This window comes from Eublepharis macularius, chromosome 18 (assembly GCF_028583425.1).
Source record: "Eublepharis macularius isolate TG4126 chromosome 18, MPM_Emac_v1.0, whole genome shotgun sequence".
NCBI classification, from domain to species: Eukaryota; Metazoa; Chordata; class Lepidosauria; order Squamata; family Eublepharidae; genus Eublepharis; species Eublepharis macularius.
In genome coordinates, this window is record NC_072807.1 from 25,379,370 (window position 1) to 25,393,107 (window position 13,738).

Sequence of the window (13,738 nt, forward strand, 5' to 3'; positions counted from 1 at the left end):
ATAGATCCATTTTTCTCTATAAATAGGCACCCGGATTTGCCAATCTGATGGTGTTTAGTCTGAGCCCATGTGAAGAAAATGGGAAATCCATCTGCCTGTTCAGCACCGGCCTGAAATGGGTGTGGTTGGAACCAGAGTTGTTTTCAGTTGGAGAATCTGTACTTTTATAACCAAACCCTTCAAATGTCTGGAGGATGTCACAAGGTCTGCTTGCTATGCCCAACTGCGAAAGCGGGAAAGGAAAAAATGAACCCATATTACGTTTTATATAATGGGACAAAATGTGCTTAGTATTCTATGCACAAAGGCTAAAGTCCAGAGAGGTTTTAACTGTTTCCTGGGTGAAATTTAAGGCCTAGTAGACCTAACCAGCAGAATGGTGCCTGGGAATGCTGAGGTGGCAGAGGGGACTGTCCCACTTGGCACTGTCCCACTTTGGAAGGAGGGCGGCATGTTCCATTTTTTCAACTGTTTAGTGTGTGAAACCACTTGTAATGGCCTATGGCTGAATACAATAAACCTACTACTACTACTACTACTACTACTACTACTACTACTACTACTACTACTACTAGTAGTAGTAGTAGTAGTAGTAGTAGTAGTAGTAGTAGTAGTAGTAGTAGTAGTAATAGTGTGTGAAACCAGGGCTTTTTTCCAGCAGGAACACAGTGGAACAGAGTTCCAGAACCTCTTGAAAATGGTCATATGGCTGGTGGCCCCGCCCCCTGATCTCCAGACAGAGGGGAGTTGAGATTGCTCTCTGCGCCGCTGAGTGGTGCAAAGGGCAATCTAAACTCCCCTGTCAGGAGATCAGGGGGCGGGGCCACCAGCGATGTGACCATTTTCTCTGAGGGCAACCCACTGAGTTCCACCACCTCTTTTCCCAGAAAAAAAGCCCTGTGTGAAACCTTCCTGCACGTAAAGAACTAACACCCAAGGGAAGAAGACCTATCCTGTTCTTGTACTAGTTTTCTGCTTGCAAGGGATGGTTTTTTTTTTACACTAGGGAGTATTCAAAAATGGGCCCCCACACCTTCAGCCTGGAGGGCTGTAGTCCATTCTACTGCCAGTGTGATGTCAGCAGCAGTTACAGTGTCAAACAAGGGTCTGGGAGCTCCACCAGGGCCTACTTCTCACTGATACGTGAGGACCATTTAGAAGAAGCCTTCCTGAGAACACGAAGGTTCCTTTTTAGCTGCCACATCTAAGAGTTGGTGACAGACCTCATCTGCTTTTAAAGCCATCGAAGCCCAGGGCCATGACCTGCATCTGATAAATAAATTACACCTTGTGTCAGGTAGAACTTAGAACTTATCTATTCCAAATCAAGGGTCCGTCACCATACATATGGAATTTTCTCCCTAGACATTATGCACAATTTCCACTCATGTGCCCTCTTGGTTTTCCTAAACTTGAATGCACCAAACGATTTAGCATTTTCTTATGGGAGGGGTGTGCCAACCCCTTTATCATTCTCTGTGCATGCACGTGCTTGCACTTTTTTTACTACTACCTTAACTTTTTTGAGGTGGGTCTTCCAAAACTGTACACTTGGTTTCCCTTTTAGTGGGCCCTGCTGTCACTCCAGAGCACAGAGGAGAGAACTAAGTACAATGCAATTAATAGGGAAATACATTAGGGTTCAAGGCTTTTCCCCCTTATAATCACACGTTGATTAAAGTTTGGGCCAAATCAGAGGACCAGATCAGATTTGCAGACCTGTCTTTGGCTATTCCAAGTCTAGAAAACCTCAGACTGGCATAGTAGCTAGAACATTGGATTTCAAGATCCAGTTTTAATAACTGCCAATACGTGCAATTGGGTTGTTTCCAAATTGTGTTCCGGGGCACTCCACCATCTTGCAAGATCATCATTGGCATATCACAATAAATTCATCAATGGTTCCTACAAGCCCAGCCTGCAGAAGAGGTTGCCCGATGTGTGATTTACTGGCCCTGGTTTGACCTCTTTTTAATCTATCTTTGCCTTGGGTATGAATGGAACAACCAATCATTCCTGATATAGAAATGAAGAAAAAAAGGTCCACCCGCAGAGGAGGGTACCTGTTGCATCCCTGCTTTAATCAGGAAGGATGCACAGAAGAGTACTTTAGACAAAAATGTGGGGCATGGAGGTAGGGTTGCCAGCTCCAAGTTCGGAAATTCCTGGAGATCTCAAGGGTGAAACCTGGAGAAAGTAGGGTTTGGGGAGGGAAAGGACCTTGGCATAGCATAATTCCATAGAGTCCACCCCCCAAAAGTAGCCATTTTCTCCAGGTGAACTGATCTCTGTGGCCTGGAGACCAGTTGTAATTCCGGGGGATCTCCAGCCGCTACCTGGAGGCTGGCAACCCTACATGGAGGTGAAATTTAGGCTCCTCCAAAGGCAAGTCATTCTTACCTTCACACACTCCAAAAGTAACCCTTTTAGGATGCAAGAATGAATTATGCCTCCCACTCTTAGTTCAGGGAAAAGGTGGCCCTCTGCTATCAAGATGGGGAAAATTGACCACAGTCTAAAGTTCAACATATTTTAAAATGTTTCTTCAAGACTGGGAGCAGAGAGGTGGCCTTATGCAAATCTCTGCTACTCAGCCTCAGTTTTGCCCATCTGTAAAATGGGATTAATTTTAACAATCTCACATGACAGTTGTGAGAATGAATGCCAGATGAAATGGTAATGCTGTAGAGTGCTAGATGACTGATTGCCAATAACTGTATTTTGGAAAGAGGGGAGGATGAAGGAGGAGGGCTGCAGGTGACGGGGGCAGGAGGGCATTTGTCACTCACAAAATTCCCCATCTGGAAGTTTTCAAAAGGTAAGAGCCCTTGCTAAAAGTAGGAGAGACTGGAAAAGCACATGATTTAAAACAGCTGAAAAAACTCTTAAGCCACCTAAAGGCAAATTTTGTAAAGGGAAAGCACACACACACACACACACACACACACCAACAAAATACATCCAGTTACTCCAAAATATCTGCATCCTTTTTCTTTCTACCATTGCCACATTAGTGCTGCTGACCCACAAGATCTCCAGTCCCCACCCCCCCCCCGCCCCCGGTCGCTTTCTTCCTCCAAATTGAGCCCTGCTGTTCACCACACAGACTTCATTCACCAAGGAAAACCCGCCCGGCGCACACAGGCTTCTTATGAAAGACGTTTTTGCTAAAGTTAAAAACTAACACAGTATGTCGGATTTCTCTCTCTCTCTTTTGGGGGAAAAATCATAATAAATGAAGCATTTCATTTCAGACTTGGGGCACGAAAGTTTTAGGTGTTAGAGCTGAAGTGAGCCATACAATTCCATAAACACAGGAACCGCCAGTTCGCCAATGAACGACAGGGCATGGGTGCTATACGATTATCTAAACAATCCAACACATTTTCCATGTGTGTGTAGGGGGCGGGAATGGCTTGGAACAGCCAGGCTGCACTTAAAGAAAAAAAAATTCTACTATAGAAGCAAGCCGGGAAAAGTCCAAAGGAAAGACTGAGGTTTTCGATTTCTGTTTGTGGTGCAGGAAGCCGGTTACGACAGTCTTGGTGGCAGATTCATTGAAATAACTTCTTCCTTTACCCATAACTGCCTCTCTAAGCAAGCCGGGTGGTAGACTGCAAGCTGAGCTTTCCAGGCGAAAGCAGAAAGTTATTTGCTGCCAAAGAAAAAGTGTTCGTGCTGAACAGCGACTTTGTGCACTCAGGAATTATGCAGAAGTACCCCAAAACTTTGGAGCATTAAGAATTTTTTTTCCAAATCCAAACAACAATTTTCACCCATTGAAAACATACTGAACATCATTTTTTCTCCCAAATTAATCCAGTCATGGCTATGAAATATAAAGGTCGTCTTTGCAACTTGAGGGTGGTAAGTGATTTTTTATTATCTACCTAGATTCTATTATTTGTGATCCCTAGCAAAATTACTTGAGAGTAAGGTCCATGGAAATGAGTTAAGTGCATTTAGACTTGCAGTAAGTGCATTTAAAGAGTGAGAAATGTCTGGTTTTCAAAGATGAAGGCTTTTTTTAAATTCAAAAAGATGATACCTACATGTGTTGGGGCAAATCTGGAATTTTAAATCAGTATCTGTGGATAAAATGTTTGTTTTTTAAGTGCATGCTTGAGATGGTAGGATTTGACCTTGTCTTAAATACTTTAGGCTTAACTGATTGGTGGGCTACACTGGCTTTGAAGGTATTTTAAAATAAACACCACCAAGAATACAAATTCAAGGAAGACATAGGTGACCCTCAGAGCAATCTGATGTAGAAACTGCAGAGTTGAGATCAAGGGGCTTAGACTGGAGTAACTCTGTTTAGGATTTTACTGTGCAATGGGCTCAGACTGGACAGATTAAGTCTTCATTAGATTATATGTCCCCAGCTCACAAAAGCTTGGTAAAGCTCAGCCTGGTAAAGTCAGTTGCGGTGTGAGTCTTCCACTCAAAGGTTCCAACTGCTGCGCTCCCTTGACGTCAAAGGCAATTTAGGGTCCACAGTTTTGTAAAAAGGATTAGATAAATTTATAACTATTAGCCATCAGTATCTAAAAGTGAAGTGTGTGCCTCCCTTCCTCTCCACTAATGTCCCATGTCAGTCACAAAATCAGCAAAGCCAGAACACGTCACGCACAGAAAGGGTAGGGAGGGTCTTCACTCCCAAGGTATGCAGAAAAATATGCCTTTTCCTCTTATTCTTTTGGTTAGTTTGCAACAAAACAACCTGATAGAGTTGCCTGGCCAATCCTGCCAACCTGTGGGAGAGTTGGGGGCATACAACACTGGTGACATCACCACTGTCACTATGTCACTTCTGAGTACAACCCAGAAGTGAAAGTGGGTACCTCTAGGAATCACCGCAACTCTATGGTAAAACTCCATGGTTTTGCCGTAGTTTCTAGTGATTCCGAGAGCTACCCATTTTCATTTCCAAGCAGTACCTGGAAGTGATGCACCGATGCAGACATGGCTAATTATTTTTCTTTATAAACGGAGATGATTGGCGGAAGAGTGCCCGTATAAGCAGGCATACGGCAACTCTAGGGCCTAATGAGGACTGAGCATCCTCCAGGAGGTATGAAATGGTGGCAATAGTAGGAGTCACTTCAAGGGAAAATACTTACACACAACAGGGGGCTGAAGTTTCCAAAATTGTCCTGCCCACCATGATTCCTCATAGGCTGCCAACTCGTGATGCCTAAATGAAACCTGCATGCAGGAAGGCACCATAACTGAAAACGGAGACAAAGAACAGGGGAAGGTCATAGCATTCTTGTTTTATTTATTTATAGTCTGCCTTTCTCGCTGAGACTCAAGGTGGATTATGTTGATGACTGTCCACTTTAAGAACTAGGAATGCCATGAATTTCACAGCAAATATGTCTGACAGATATGAGCCAATCACCAGATCTGTTTGGTTCAGCACTAAACAATTCAAACACCTGCAGAACAGTTCTGTATCAGGTTTTTGCAAAACTGTGCAAGCACAAACCCCCTTGCTGATCCAAACAGATTGGCAGCCATTAAAGGTCATGATTCAGGACTCCTTTGACAAACACTGAACAGTAGGAAAGGGGATGTCAAATTCCAGCAGGTGGTACGAGAACGCACATGCGTGAAAAGCTGATTGCACACCATACAGTACCATTAGGAAGCAACATATCAAACAGGCATGGGCAGGTCGACAAATCATCCACCAAAAAACTGGCTCCCGGTTTAATACTGGCAGACAGGGCATCAGCCAAACTGGCGAGTGTTCGAGCACCCCTACTCGAAACTAGAAATTATTGCAGCACTTGAAATCATAACTGCAGTTGGGTTTTGCTTGCCTTTGCTGGCCTCTGGGGAGGACTCTACTGGTCTTTGGGATGGATATAGTGTTTTTTCTTATAACCAACACATCACCAGGGAAAGCCACAGACCACAATTTTGGTCACTACAGTCAACAAAAACAGTAGCAGTAGAAGACGGCAGTCGTTGAAGTCTACGTGAAGGAATATCTGCGTCAAATAACCTAAAGTTTCATCACACATGGAATATACTTGCTAGGGTGCAGATCAACAACCAGGTTTAGGCAGAGCATTGTATAAGAACAGCCAGACAGCAGTTGGTTTAGATTTGTCTGGCTGAAAGAGGGTTTTTTTTAAAGAGATGAAAGCGCTGATACTACTTTGGTACTAGTTCAGCTTACCTGTGTGCGTGCGTGCAGCTGTAATGCCTGACCATCCTGTAGGCTTGTAAATAAAATTATTACAAGACGCTTTTAATCTCCAATCCTCCCCCTAAAGAGCATCCTGCGGCTGTACGGACCTTATTGCTTTCCAGGAAAAGTAGAATGTAACTTGCTATTGCTTAATATTAGAATTGCATATACTGTATAATAGATTTTCAAAAAGATGCAATGTTTATTTCAGTATCTCTCTAATAATGGCGCTAATCACTAGAATGGTATAAGATGGGGAGCTCAAAATGTGACGGAACTCCTGAAGGCCAGGTTTAAATATGTCTACGCCAGGATTTGAATCCAGAGCTCCCTTTCCAAATCTACTGGGCTATATAAAGCCATTATGTTTAAATAAGCCAGGAAATCACTCCGAACGGAGAAGAAGCTTTCTAACCGTGCAGGTTATCTGGGTAAGAAAATCAGCTGCCTGCCAACGAGAGCTTAACCATAAAATCTTTGGCAGCCCAACCTCCCATAAAACTGAGACGCACTCTCTCGGCAACTCATGAGAGGTTGTCAAAACGTAGGGCGCGAGGAAAGAACCCGCAATGCAAAAGGGGATTCAAAATTAACCAGAGGCCAAGAGGAGCATTTGAGCGGAGCAGGCCTGCCTTTGCTAGGCACACGAAATACGTATGACAGAGACTTAAAGAATAGTCACCGCTAAGTCCTTGCAGCTGAAATAACAACGGCTCCCAGAGACACTGTAAATTCTTCCTGCTCAGCCCCAGACGGTGTTTTGGGGGTGGGGGAAGGAACAGCGGGCTACAACATTCAATGCTAAGCAAGAGGGGGGGGGTCTCCTTTCCCTCCCACCAACAACGCTAAACGCTGGAGAGCCTGAAACGATCTAAATTTAGTTCCCGCCACCTTTCTCTGGGCCTCTTGATGCTTTCCAAAGAAAAGCCCCCACGTGCATTTTAATGCCATAATTTCCATGGGGATTTTAAGGCCGGGCTGAATGAACCCAGATGTATTTCTTAATTTAGATATTTATACCTCGCTTTTGTCTAGGGTTGCCAGCCTCCAGGTGATGGCTGGAGATCTCCCGGAATTACAACTGGTCTCCAGGCCACAGAGATTAGTTCACCTGGAGAAAATGTCTACTTTGGGGAGTGGGCTTTATGGAATTATGCTATGCCAAGGTCCTTTCCCTCCCCAAACCCCACTTTCTCCAGGTTTCACCCCCCAGATCTCCAGGAATTTCCCAACTTGGAGCTGGCAACCCTACTTTTGTCTCCCAATGAGGATGTAAATGGGGGGCCTACTGCCTCCCTCTTCCCTCCTCAATTTTATCCTCACAACATCCCGTGAAGAGGGGTTAGGCTAAGAATGAGGGGCTGGCCCCGGGCCACCCAGCAAGCTTCCATGGCAGGGTGGGGACTCAGTCCTGGGTCTCCCAGATCGTAGTCTGACATTTTAACCACGACATCATGCTGGGTCTCAGTGTGGAAGACGGAACTACATGCTGTCTTAAACACACAGCTGGCAGGAGCTCACAACTCCATTCCATACCTCTTGGTAACACTTCAGGTTCAAGTATACCTTAAGGTTCGTTCTGGGCTTATCTTATAGGACTTTGCTTTCTTTTGCCAATGCAGCCTCGAGGAGTGCTTTAGAGAGGAAGAGAATGATATTGGAGGGGCTTCAAACCCTTTCCTCCGTCCTGTGCATGGCAGTTCTGACCTTGATAAGATTTGCATGTATGCCTGGGAACTGAATTCCCAGCACAAACGCACCACGCGCTTCTGATCGTGGAAAAAACAGAGTGTGCAATTAGTCCTTTAGATGGCTTTAAAAGGGGAGTCAGTACTTTTGAGGAGGAAAAATAAGTTGGGTCTGTCCATGGTAATTAAGCTGGGACAGCTAAATGGAACCTCCACATCTAGAGGCAGTATACCAGATACTGGCAAACAAACAAAAAGGACAAAGCTTTGCTCACGGGCCTCCTGGTGAAGTCTGATTGGCCACTTCTGGAAACAAAATGCTGGACTAGGCAGACCCTTGGCATGAACCAGAAAGGCTCTTGTTAAAAACATTCTTAACTCCTCTTCTCCCACCCACAGATACTCCCGTCTCCAAGGCATACTCACTTAACAGCTTTTGTTAGTCACAGCATTCCTATCTTGGCCCACGTAGCCCGTAGAAATTGCCTTTCTGCTCTCACTGCTGCACATTGTCCTCTTCCCCCACTGCAAGCCCTGCATTTGAGTTATTTAATCATCACGTGCATGCCACATTTTTTTTAAAAGGCCAGCACATTTCACCTACACAGAAATTAAGCAACAGGGCCTTAATAGGATACCCCCCAAAAAATCTGACTTAGGGAGAAGAAAACAAGGCCTTTCACCACCTTTGCGTGAGCTCTGCTAGCAACAACAGCTGCTCCATCGGCAATAAACATTTTCTGCTCCAGAAACCTATCCCTCCACCCCACCCAAAAAGCATCTAATCTTGAGACATCCCAGAAAGAACAACCACAAGCACAACCACTCCAGAGCTGCTTTGTGTGTTCTAAAATTAGTGGCTACACACTTGGAGACTGTTTGCACCTGCAACCCATTCCGATTATTATGCAAGAATGTACTTTCACGGCTTTGACTGCACAGCGATCTGCAGAGACCTCTTCTGCTCATTCTGAAGGACAGGGGGGGCACGCTTCTTTCCCACATGCAATGAGTTCTGTGAGGCAGCTATTTCCATTCGCAGTTTGGGTGTGGGGGGGCGGGTTACAGGTAGCCAGGGGAGGACTGGGACTTCAAAACAGCCCAGGAGCAAGATGAGTCAAGTACCTGCTAAGGACTACTCAGTTTGGACTCAGCCAACTGCAGCAATGACCACGGGGGGGGGGGGGCTTGGCTTGGTTGATGCCTTCCCCTGGACTGCTGCTGAGTCGAGCAGCCACTAAGGCATTGCCAAGCCCCCACCCCGAGACTCAGTTCGGCTTCATCTAGGCAACGTTCCAAGGCAGCAGCCCACCAGAAACTTTTCTACTAAGTTAAGGAGTCCATCCATTCCAATGGGTGGTAAAGGAGGAGATAGAGCAGATCTTCCTCATGGGACGGGTGAATTTTTGCAGGGCTAAGTCTGCTGAAATGGAACTCGCGTAAGAATATAAAAACTGGTGTTTGTTTCCAGAACTTCCTGGTTGAACTGGCTCCAGGTTAAAGTGTACCAATGCCCAGCGATGCCATTGCATTCTTCTGTCCCTGGCACCAAATTGTCTCGGGCTGGCCTTATGGAGCCCATTGTGCTGTCCCATCTGGAGTGCTGATTTGCCCCACTTAAGGGCCAATCTGCAGGTTACGAAGTCCTTGCGTGGGTTGGGGGTAAACTGTGGGAGGAATCTGTATCAGAATAAGCATGATGGGAGTTTGGGGCCTCCCTGACCTATGGCAGCCCTTTCCAGATGCAACAGGGGTGTGCAGGCAGAAGGTGCTGTTGGTATTCCCCTTTGGGCCGTTTTCTTCTCCTTGAAGTGCTCCACAGAGTTGCTATTGGCTCAGCTGCAAAACTTTCAGATGAACATATGGAAGCAGCTTTCTACTGAGCCAGGCCGCTGGTCCATCAAGATCAGTACCGCCTACTTAGAGCCAAGCTACAAGTGATGCCTGACACAGGTTGGACACTTGTCAGCTTCCCTCAAGTTTTGATGGGAAACGTAGGCATCCTGGTTTTACAGCTTGGCTCTCCATTACGGCTGCAAGACCAGGACACCTACATTTCCCATCAAAACTTGAGGGAAGCTGACAAGTGTCCAACCTGTGTCAGACGTCACTTGTAGCTTGGCTCTTAGCCTGGCAGCAGCTCTCCAGGGTCTCAGATTAAAGTCTTTCACATCACTTCCTACCTGGTCCTTTAAACTGGAAATGCCCAGAGAGATCACAAACATCTGTAGACCCTCTTAAACCAGCACGTTTCTATGAGAAATGGTACCCTTTTTTGGACTTTCTTTCTAGGAATGATCTTTTAGTTACTAAACTGCCTTATTATAATATCATTAACCCAGAAATTTGAACCTATGTATTTAAGCTTATTATAGAAATGGTTCTACTAATTGGCATAACTACTTTGGAACTAGATAGATTTAACAGGACTGGATCTTACTCGTTACTACTAATTTTGTTATGGAAATCTTATGGCAATATCGCACTTTGTAACTGTTGAATGTTGTTGTTCTTTGAAAATTTTAATAAAAGTTTTATAAAAATAACATAAACTGGAAATGCCAGTGATTGAACTTGAGATCATCTGCATGCCAAGCAGATGCTCTACCTCTGAGCCACAGCCCCTCCCTGTAGCCATGTCAGTAATGTGATTTTGAAAACCAAACCAGTATTGGCTCCATTGGGCAGCTGAAACAAGGGACAGATTCCATTGCCTCCAACGCCACCAACGGCCAAGGCCAAGCCAAGTTTCTGCAGCACCTTGGCTCTCCACTGTGCCACTTCAAAGAGTCATTTGGGCAATGGGTGGAGAACCGATCCCACGCTCTGTACGAAAATTCAGAGATGAAATATGGACAGACGCAGAATTCCTAAGGCACAGTTTCCCCCTTGGAAACAAGATAATTTGGAGTTCCAAAACCCAGGGAGAAATTTGGAAGAAAGGATATTCAGAAGCGTCATTGCTTTGGAGAACCACTGCGGACCATAGTAGGTAGTTCTAGGCTAATAGTCAGACTAGTAGTCTTACTCAGCATCGAACAGCTTCATCCAACACTCTGGCAAACAGACCTCAGCCTATGAGACACTGAAGTTGTGGCACAGGAGACATCCTTTAGTAATAAAGGACATCACTTACAGGAAGGGACATCTGGAGTGATGTCCCAAACACACAGTTTCACCGGGTTCATTTACTGCCCCTGTGTGCACTGAAGAAACAATAGCTCTGTCCCGTAGTCCTGTACAGAATTACTGAAACTGAGTCATGTGACAGTCGGAGGGTGTGTTTCCAATTATTGCATTTAAAGTCGGTCTGCCAGGCCCGCGAAGAAAAACAGCCTTCTGAAGGAGCCTGATTTTTCTGCTTCTTTGTTGTAAGTCTCTTTCAAAATGTTATTTTTTTAAAAAAAGAATAGTTATGTGCAGCATTGCTTCTGCAGTAAAACCTAGTTTTACCCAGATTAATGTAGAAGGAATGTAGAATGGTAGGGCAGCCTACCAACTGGACAGCCTAAGATGTATCTAAGACTTTTAATTTTATTCATGCACAAGCGGAAAAAATAAGGGAAAGAGACCTCCTTGTTGAAGTTGGATGCAAATGGTTATATTGCTTGCGCCGGATGAAAGCCATCTCGCTAGTGGCGTAGAGGTCTGGCATTCCCACAGCTTCATCAAGAGCAATGCTTCCCGGTTCTGTCTTGCAATTGCGCCACACAGTTTACATCTCGCAAATGCTCTTTTCGGTACCCAACCGAAATGTAAACCAAATGGACTCTTGTTCCTCAGGCATGCACGTTGTTTACAGAGAGAACAAACTAGGTTAGAAATGACTTCTCACAAAACAGGAGGGTGAGGGAAATCATCAGAAGGGCGAAATAGTTAACATTCGGTTCAAATTACAGAAGGCAAGACAGCTTTGCACCGGGAGTTCCGACTCCTGGGAATGTGGGAAAGAGAAGCAAATGCAACCAGGGGAGAATGCATCAGCGGCTGGCGATTGCTTCGACAAATGATTGCATTTGACTAATCAGGTGGGCCGACTGTCTTCAAAACAATTAGCTTTGCCTACAATACAACTTTTCTGCCATATTGCTTTTTTCCCTGAATGATTACAACAGAAGATCTTCTCTCCCTTTACTAGGTTGTTCAACACAACAGTTTCCTTGCGTAGTAATAAATCCAGGGTAGCCTTTATTGAGCAAGTTTTCTTGGTGGGAAAAGTCCTTGGAGGTTTACAGTGACCATGGAGTTATCAGTTTGTTTACAAATATAGAGGCTGAAGCCGCTGGTGCTGGAGCACAGACTCAAAACACAAAGCCAGGAAGTACTAATTCCGAGTCAGCATCGTCTCCCAGCATCCAAAAACTAGATGTCCTTCTATAAAAGTCTTGGCTGCATTAGCAGAGCAAGTAAAACAGACTTTGGGGAGCGCAAACAAAGCCCTAATCAAAGGGGCAGCCTTCTCCAATGTGAAAGCACCAGGGCCGAACACATTTCTAGCCGGTTTGTGGCTTTCTTTTCCTGTGTTCCGCAACACTTGATAACACCGTATTATTCCTCTTCCTGAACGCCTTCCAGGAAAGTGAACATTTATCAGACAGTTTTAATTCCTTTTTTCATCACGCACTGAGCTTTTTGTTTCAAGGGGGATAGATAGATGGATCCTGCTTAAAGGAAGCGGCTGGATCCGTTTCAACACCAGGTTAGTTTCTGCTGTAATTGCTTCTGTTGCCGTCACTCTGATTTACGATGGGATTAGTCTGTTTCCATTCCACTGTGTTATCCCTTCCAGCACAGGATGGGTAGCTCCTTATCTATACCCACCTAAAACTAACTATTCAAGGTATCCAGAAGAGCCTCAAAGTATTTCGGGGGACAGTGTGAGCATGTGTGATGCCAAAATTTCACATGCCGTATCCTGTCTGCTTCTCAACTTCTTGTGCTGGGCACTTTTTTTCTGCAACCAGTTGGCAAGTGAAATTGATCTACTGTTCTGTTCCCTATAAAGTGCCATGCTTGTCCCTACAAGCAATGTTTTACTTAGAAGGAAGCCCTAGTCAGCAATGCGCTTTCTCCCTGCAATTTTCCTTTTGTGTTACTGCTTAATTACTTCCTGTCCACTGTCTGAAGCATTTAAGAATCAAGCGATAGTGATTAACTCTGGTTTTCTGGGGGGCTGGAGGAAAGGGTTTCTCTTTCTGAAAATTGCTCATTCTCATTTTTTTTTTTAAGATTGCAAGTTTATATGATGCTAGTATGGATCGTTAAATATGCATATATTTAAAAAGAGCAGGTGCTGCAAAGAGAAAAGCAATACTTTTACCACCACACCCAAGCTCCAGGGAAGAAGAACAAATCCTTCACCGTACCACTGGCTGGCCACAAGCAAGCAGGGGAAATTAGGCTGAAAGCAGGAGGGAAAGAGTGCAGGGTGGCACCCATGGTTCTCTCTTCCCCATTTTATCACACATGAGGCTGCTTTACACTGAATCAAACCCTTGGTCCATCAAGGCCAGTACTGTCTACTCAGTCCGACATCTGACGAAGAGATGTTTGATTCTCGAAAGCTTATGCTACAGTAAAGTTGGTTAGTCTTAAAGGTGCTACTGAACTCAGTCCAACAGTGGCTCTTCTGGGACTCCGGTAGAGATCCTTTCATCTCACCTAACTGGAGATGCCAGGGATTGAACGTGGGACATTCTGCACGCATTCTTCCACTGAGCCACAGCCCTTCCGCAATCCTCACAACAGAGTAGAGTAGGTTATGCTGAGCAAGTAAGTAGACCGAGGCCATCAACCAAACTTTCACTGCAATATAGGGATTTGAACCCAGACCCAAGTCTGGCACTCT